Raw genomic sequence first — 8,359 nt, forward strand, 5'->3', positions numbered from 1 at the left:
TTTGCTGGGATATGGACTGACATGTGTTGAATGGGAGGAGCAGAAACATCAAACATCAAAGATTTAAAAAATAATAAAGATAATAAACACACAGGTCAAAGGTCAGAGTCACAGGAATTAGGAAACAGTTCAGTTTCTTCCGTTTGAAATGTTTCAGTTTCTTTGCTTGATCAGTTCACACTTCTCTCTGTGAACGACTTCAGTGCTTCGTCCATGACTTCTGAAGGTAAAGGGCCCAAAGAGCCAATCAGCAGCTCTGAAACAGGAAATATGACTCATGGAGAAGTTCACAACAGTTTCAGCTGCCAATTGTACTCATCACCATGGAGACTGATGCATCAAATCTAAATAAAGGCTGGATGGAGGCAGAGTGACAGTGTTGTAGATGCTGCATTTTGAAGCCTCAGTGTTTAAATTGTGTCCACAGCCACGTAGACAGAGTGGGTGGATTTGCTTCTAGAAGGACTTTGTTGCAGCTCTACAGCAGGTATTTGTTGTTGGATGACATCACATTCAGCAGTGCTGTGACTGAGCCATAAGTGTCAGGGCTCAGACGAGGCCCACACATGCGTGTTTGTCGGTACACACACAGTTAAGATATGGAACATGTGAACATGAGACATATGAAGAGACTGAACAGATAAAACGTCCTTTATATCCATCAGTGACTTGATGGAGCTTCTTGCTGCAGTGTGTTTGGGTTTGGCTGATAACACTGGTCATGCATGTTTCCTTCATGCTCTGTGGTTTTAATTAATTTAGTTTTAATTCAAAATTAATGCTTAACAAAGTTTAACACAAATGAACACCAGATAACAAAGAAAACGAATGGTTAAGCCTAACATGCTCAAGTGAGACATTAAACTTTTCTAAAACTATGCAGTTATGAAACGTATGCAGTTATGTCGTTAACTTTTATCGAGTGGAAAAAAAGTTGGCGTTCATCCTCCAGCTTCACTGTGCTAATGTTATGCTAACATAGCTGTGTCGCTAGCAATCACGTAGCACAACATTATATACCAGCTAGTCCAACTTCAGTAACCCTGCAAACGCCACTGCTGTTTAGTTTTCTGTCTTTATTTATGTTAGAAGTGATAGCAGAGCTGTACGTTTGAATTAGTTTCAAAAATCTCTCAGTCAGAACATGGTATGAAATGTTTAGGTGTAAACTGGCGAGCTAACTTCCTGCTAACTTCTAACTCCGTTAAATTTAACAACTTCTGTTTTCATGGATGTTAAACTTCATAGTTACACCTGGTAAAGCAGCAACACTAATGATTTTATTAAAGATGAAAGAATTTAGACCGTTTTTAAAAAAAAATTTAAATAATTGTTTTCTTATTTTCAAGTGTGTGTGAAGCTGACACACATGAGCAAAATCTGTTGATTTCATTTGAAAGTTAATATGTCTATAATATTTTTTAGTTCTTCAACATATGTTTAATCAGCATGTGGCTTCTTTGTTAGTCACTGAAAATATAAACAGACTCACACTGGTTCTGAAAATAAATCAATATTAAATGAATATAAGATCAGATCTTCATTTGCAACAATGTGGACACCATCATGTTAGTGATGTTCGATTTGTGAACGAATCGTTCAATACTCGAGAATCACTTTACTGACTCGTGAATCATGATTCACAAGCCCAACTGACTCACTGACTCATCCCTGTTGCTGTTAGCAAACTAATTTGCTTAGTAGAAATATATCTAGCTTATAATTAAAATTGTGGGGGGGAAACAACAGCTAGTTTCTTAACAAAAAAATGTCTGCTCTGAACTGGAAGAAAAAACCCTGAGTAGAAGCTCACATCAAGAAAATAGCTCCTCGGTTCACAGTAGCATCACTCTGCTAACATGCTAACAGCACATTTGAGCTACTCACCCCCTCCCTTCCTGTGCTGAATCATAGAGCGAGCGAATGACTCACTCACTCACTCACTAACTCACCCCCTCCCTCCTGTGCTAAATTTTTTGCACTCTCTGGTCAACTGACTCAGTGAATCAAATGACTCAAAAAATCCGATTCACTTTGGTGAGTGACTCATTAAAACTCGATTCAGTAAAAAGAATCAAATTTACCATCACTACATCATGTCATCTTTGGCTCCTCCAGCTGAGACACACCTTCACAGACACACAGCCCCTCCCCTCACTAACAGCTGGATCACTGTCACAGGTGACACACTCACCTGTCTGTGTTTCTGCATGTTTCAACATTCACAATGTGACGACAACTTAATGACTGTGTTCAGTGGCGGTCCTAGCCTGTTTGGCAGGCAAAACATATTAAGGATAGTACATTAACATAAAGCTGTTGTACACACACACATATGAAGAGAGAGAGTATACATAGTATGCAAACAGCTACCAAACAGCCATCATAATACGTCATACAATGAGAACAGGACAAATCAACAATTGACAATGACTAATTAATATTAAAATCTGTAACATAATGTTTGGAGTTTAGTCTGTTACTGTTACTATTTTTACCATTTCTTCTTGAAGCAACTGTAACGCACATTCATTTCCTTAGGGATTAATAAAGTATTCTGATTCTGATTGTGCCTCTGCCATTCCCAATATGCGCTGGCTGATGTCGGGGCAGCAAGAGTACGAGCATTTTTTTTTTTTGTTGCCGCCCCGGGCAACCGCCCATGTCGCCCGTATCTAAAACCGCTACTGCATCCAGAGGAAGTATCTGGCTGTGCATCATGTTTAGTTGTTGAGATTTTTACAGTAACCTCAGTTTTCTGTGAATTCCTTCCTTTTCTTTTGGATGTTCACTTTACTGGTCTCCATAGTGACTCGTCAGCCTCCATCCCTGCATCCTCCTCCTTCTAACCAACCCTCTGTTGTATTTCTCTTTTCCTCCTGCCTGCAGCTCCATCTTCACCACCCTTTGTCCAGGATATCCACTCTCCCTCCTCTGCACACGTCCAAACCATCATAACCTTTCCTCTCTAACTAAAGTCATCCAGGCTTTTACATCTTTAAGATGTGGCTGTAGTTTAGCTAGCTTGATGTTTTTCTATTAGTATGTTGACATGGGTGGACAGTTCCAACATGCACTGAACTCTGTTGTAATTGTGATGGTTTTATAATTTAATTTTCTTAAATTTCACACATGGCATCACATCTGAGTAGTGTTTACCTGCCTCGTCCATCTTTGTCACAGCTGCAAAATGAAATTACCATGACAACATCTCAGTACAGCAAGATAAACACCTGATACAGGGGCTTCATTTAAGAGGTAACAAAGTACAGGTTAGGTGTCAAAGGTTACTTATTAAAAACTAAAATTTGTTTTCGACCCCACTGTTGTGCAGTTTTCTCTCAGTGGGAAAAGAAAAGAATGCAATGATCTGCATCTGGACCAGCTTCAGCCTGTGTCCACCAACAAAATATGTTAGAACAATATTTGAGCGTTGATGGCCCAGTGCTCCTCTGCAGACTCAGACACACATTTTCTACACTTATAAAACATTTGAAACAGTTACATCACTCTTGTGAACGTACCTGCTGACTATTAAAACTAGAAGACTTTCATTTTTCATTATTAATCTTTAAAACTGAGTGACAGATTCTTCTGAAATGTCAATATTTAGTCATCCACATCACACAGAACACGTTTAATCTGTCAGAGATTTTAATATAAGAGTGAAATTATTTAAAGCCGATTCATAACGTTTTTTATTCATTTATTTAAACTTTAAACAATTTAAAGTTCCCTAAATTTTAAGTGAAATGTCTTTTTGCCGAATTATATCATGTAATGTTTTACTTGAACCTCATGGTGGCAGTGTTGCTCACTGTTAGGTTACCTGGAAGACAGTGCATCATATCACAGTGCATCACAGACATCATGTGTTTAAACATTAGGGTGCATTTACTGCAGAATCAATGTACTTTAGTGTACTTTAATCTTCATCAGTGTTGGATCACATTATATTGGACATTATTAGTTTCTTTAAACAAACAAACAAATAAATGCATCCACGCAGTGCTGCAACTTTTAAGCAAGCATTAAAACTCAGTGGCTGCACATTAACAGCAAAGAACAGTCTGCAGTCTGCAAAAAGAAAGCATTTTTTACTTCTGACTGTGATTATTAAATATGTTCACTGTACTGTACAGCTGATCAGGATGCCCATACATGTTAAAAATTAGTCTGATCATCATAATTATGAACACTTAATTAACTAAACATATTTTTTTAATAACGAGTTGAATAAAATACTGACATTTTATTAGGAACTGCACATGATCAGCTCGTTTATTCCTCAGAACAAACTGAGGAAGCATCATTGATGATCTGCTTGTATTCATTAAAGTGTTTAAAGTCCAATATCTCCCTCTAGTGGTCATATATAAACATGTGTGAGGATGGTGTTAATGTAAAATGTAAATCATAGTGTTCCCATCAGTCATCAGTGTGTCTCTGCACAGCTGTAATTAAAATGTGTTCAGAGGGCCTCAGTGTCTGAATGGTTCCAGTTCAGCTCCATAACAGCAGCGTCCCTGGTTTGATTCCTGTGTTTCAGCTCATATCTGCCTCTCTCACTGAGGGGGACGTCCACTACATGGACATGGATTTGTTCATTAACCAAACTACAGATCACTGAGAGCAGAGGACATTAGATCCTCTTTAAAGTTTGTGAATAAACTGTGAAGTTTCACTGAGTACAATGTTCTTTATTGATCCTCATATAAAACTTATTTCTTTTTTATAATACATGGGCATTGCAATGTGACATATTTAAGAATAGATTCATTAATGAAACGGATATTCACCACTACTTCCGGGGCATCAGTTGTACCACCGTGTCTGTACTAAGAAAGGAACAGGACATCTTCAGAAGAAGACGGAGGACTTTACTTGGTGTGACAGTGACAGAAATATATACATGCATGTCATAATTTTATCACATGTTGTGAGACACCCACAGTCTTTGTACTTATAGATCAACCACAGACTCAGAGGAAGAGGGCGGGCTTTACTTGGTGTCAGTGAGAGAAATGAAAAAAAGCTCAAATGAGTGAGAAGGACGATGAAGGAAACATCTGTGCTGTGTCTGCTCTGTAAGTAGAATCTCTGTGTTTGTTTGAATTCTTGTACTTTGACTGTCTGCCAGGGGCGATTCTAGAATCAGAGCTTTGGGGGTGCTGAGCACCCAGAGAGCTGCCCAGCCAGGCAAGATAAACCTGTCTCTGTCAGTCCCTGCATCCTTAAATGTTGTCCCGAGTTCTCTCTGACTGTCACTTTGGTGCATTTAAACCCCTGTTCCTCCCTGTCCTCATCGTCTGTTGTCTTCATCTCCATTATCAGTCATCATAATTTTACCATCTCTGTGTAAGTCTGCAAATTTCTTTATTAAATCATAAGATTCTTAAATTCATCAAGTCTCTCTGTGCCTGGGTCCTCGTCACAAAACATGACATCACTGTTTTGTACATTTTAACACAATTTAATCCCCACATTTGTGAAAGAAAAGCAAAACACTTTTTTGAAAAGTCTGTAACAAAACCATCAAATCTGATCAAGGTTATTTAAATGCTGCTAAAGAAGAATGGATTGGAATAAAAAAAATACATATCCTAACCTTAATTACTGGGTGAGAATAATGAATGATGCTCATAGTGAGTAAGAAGTAAACTGAGTGCATTTTTTGGACAGAGATTCACATTTAATGTGTATGTATAATATAATACAGATACATAAAAAACACTCCCGAAACAGAATAAATTGTTACAAATAAATTATTACATAATATTAATAAAAACTATAAAAATGGAGGCAACTTTGCCTGTGGTAGAATGTATACAATGTGTACAATGTATGCAGATACTAATTTTACTAATTTAATAATACTAATTTTCTGTTGTAAGATTTATGAGTTTCATGCTTTCATAGTGGTACTTAGGAGAGCTTGACATTTTATCAGGTGGTACACACTGTAAAAGGTTTGAGAAACACTGAGAAGTGTATGTGTGCTTTTGGAAAACATTTAAAGCTGCTGTACAGAATCTTTGAAACAAGCTTAAAACATTTTTAGAATATAAACAGAGCACTCTGCTTCTCTTTACAGCTCCTCACTCCACCAGGGCTGTTTGGCACTTTCTGATAGTGTGCAAATGTGATGTACGTACTGCAGCAGTCATACAGACAACTGGACGGTCCAAAAGCTGGCCTACCTATTACTGGCTGAGGTTTTAGAAGAGTTGTGGCTGAACCACATAAAAATATATCATTAATTTTAATCTCCCCAATCAATTATAATGTTATGTTGGAATGTTGTTAAAGAGGGTCAAAAATGTTTCAACCCAGTTTGTTTTGCAGATTCTGTATAGCAGCTTTAATATAGGGAGGACACAACTTCCAGATTGTGTGAGTTTCTGTTGTGCCTGTCACTGTTCCCTGTCTGTTTTCTTACCTGGTTCTTCCTGACCTTGTACTTTCTCCTCACATTCCCCTCTTTCCTCTCTCCCTCTTTGGACTGACAATCATACACAAATAGATTGTATTAAATTAGATGAAAATTAAATTAATATGAAAAAATACTATTAAGATCACTAATAAAAAAGTCCTCTCTCAGTGTACTTTCAACCAAAAGGCAAATAACCAAACCACATGAACATCTAATAAAACATAAATATTGAAACACTGATCCAACATTATTCTTGATTGACGGATCATTTGATTTTACACTTTTACCTGAATGTGGCTCCTTTTTTTTTGAAAAAACTTCCTCATATTCATTATGAACCTGGCTGTCTCTGTACGCACACACACACACACACACACACAACAGGAGTTATAAGGTTAATGGGCATTCAGTCAGTTAGCTAGTTAGTATCCATTTAAAACAGGACAGTGGTAACAACTTTAGGCTACGGAAAATTTAAAGTTTTAGATTTTTAAATAGGCTGTATACATTTCAATGGGAGGAACAGGACGGTGAAATGTCGCTGAATTTACTACAAAGCAGGACGGATTGTAGGGTAGCAAACATTGTCGGAAAACACGTTTTCAACACTGCAGGTTACCTGGTGTAATGTTTTTCAGTTAAAACGAAACATGGTCTGACTCCTACCTAACTATATAAAGAGTAACTGAAGGTTAAATGCAGCTAATATGTCCTGTTTTAAGCCAGGTACTCACACCTCCGCTCCGCTGTGTCTCAGCCACCATCGCTCTGGCAGCAAGAGCGCTAGAGCCAGAGCAGGGGCGAGCTGGAACAAACCATTTTGGGAGGAGGGGGGGGGGGGGGGTTATCTATACTTTTGTTGTTAAAATGTTACGTCTCAAACAAGTACAGTACTGTATGCTTTTTATATTTTTAGTAGTGTGTCACACAAACAGCAAATATTGTCAAAAAAAGTAAGAAATCTTTGGGGGTGCTTTGATTCATTTTGGGGGTGCTGAAGCACCCCCAAAAATGGGCTAAAATCGCCCCTGCTGTCTGCTCTCCTGATAACAGACATGAAAAACAAATCAGGCTAGAGAGTGATATTATACCCCTTATGTCAAACCGAGTGATTTATGACCCCCTAGAGTGATTTATGGCCCTAGGAAGTAATAAAGTAATAAAGGAAGTAATCAAAATATGATATTCATAAAAATATGATATTCATAAAAATATGATATTCATAAAAATATGCTAGTTCATAGCTCTTTCCCCTTAACCCTAACTAATTGATTATTTAAGTTTCTTATATCAAATAGCATTCTTTTATTTTTTAATCCAATAAAAAAAAGTTTATTTTTTTTATGCTTAAAAACGCCATCTGGTGGTGGCTCAGCGTGTGTGCGAGGGCGCGTGCCCGAGGCTGTGCGTCAGGGCGCGCGCGTGTGTCTCCGGACTTTGTGTTTTTCGGGCTCCGTGCTTATGTGTGAAAAACGTGTTAATACATAGTAAAATAGTGAAACTGTTTAGTTAAACTTGTGCTTTGTAACGTTCAGTATGGCCAAAAATACAGGCTGCATGCCTTGGGGGAAAACTTTATTTCAATTTATATGTATTTGTTTAATCCGAACAAGGAGATTTAGAATAAAACTCAGAATCGTGAAAAAAAAAAAAAAAAAAAACTCCACCGAAAAACGCACCGCGGCTCCCAACATAAAAAACTCTTTTTCTCCAAAAAACCCCTGATAGGTACCCCTCTATTCCCCAAAACCTTATATTTCGGAAACAGGGGAAAAATCCTGAAAAAATACTTAGTCTTTTGTCCCCCCTCCCACCCCGATCCTCCGCTGAGGAAAACCAAAAACTCCCGCACCGCGGCTCCCAACATAAAAAACTCTTTTTCTCCAAAAAACCCCGATAGGTACCCCTCTATTCCCCAAAACCTTA

Source organism: Neolamprologus brichardi, chromosome 3 (assembly GCF_056152115.1).
Source record: "Neolamprologus brichardi isolate AB-2024 chromosome 3, ASM5615211v1, whole genome shotgun sequence".
NCBI lineage: Eukaryota > Metazoa > Chordata > Actinopteri > Cichliformes > Cichlidae > Neolamprologus > Neolamprologus brichardi.